Source organism: Etheostoma spectabile, chromosome 1, assembly GCF_008692095.1.
Source record: "Etheostoma spectabile isolate EspeVRDwgs_2016 chromosome 1, UIUC_Espe_1.0, whole genome shotgun sequence".
In the NCBI taxonomy this organism is placed as follows: domain Eukaryota; kingdom Metazoa; phylum Chordata; class Actinopteri; order Perciformes; family Percidae; genus Etheostoma; species Etheostoma spectabile.
Genome location: NC_045733.1, coordinates 19,320,157 through 19,320,402, shown reverse-complemented (window position 1 = coordinate 19,320,402; position 246 = coordinate 19,320,157). Strand labels below are relative to the sequence as shown.

The following is a 246-nucleotide window of genomic DNA, read 5'->3' as shown; positions in this document are numbered from 1 at the left end:
CTTATATTTCTTTATTTCTTTATTTATATTTCTTATATCTGAGCAACTGTAACACAGAGTTTCCCTCCGGGGATCAATAAAGTATTTCTGATTCTGATTCTGGTTCTGATTAAAAGAAGAAATATCAAAAATGAAAAATCACTAAGCAAAATCATTTCATTTTTTTTCATTTCCTATATTTATTATACAGGAAAGTTAGAAAAAGTAACATTACATTACAATATGAAAACGGGCCTGACTCAGTTT

The 246-nt window shown here is 27.2% G+C and overlaps 1 protein-coding gene across 1 annotated transcript in view; it reads right to left on the bottom strand.

Annotated features, from left to right (window-relative positions):
• The window catches only part of LOC116694203 (40S ribosomal protein S17), a 21,503-nt gene that overhangs the window by 5,095 nt on the left and 16,162 nt on the right, over positions 1–246 (bottom strand). The gene's annotated exons all lie outside the window — the stretch shown is intronic.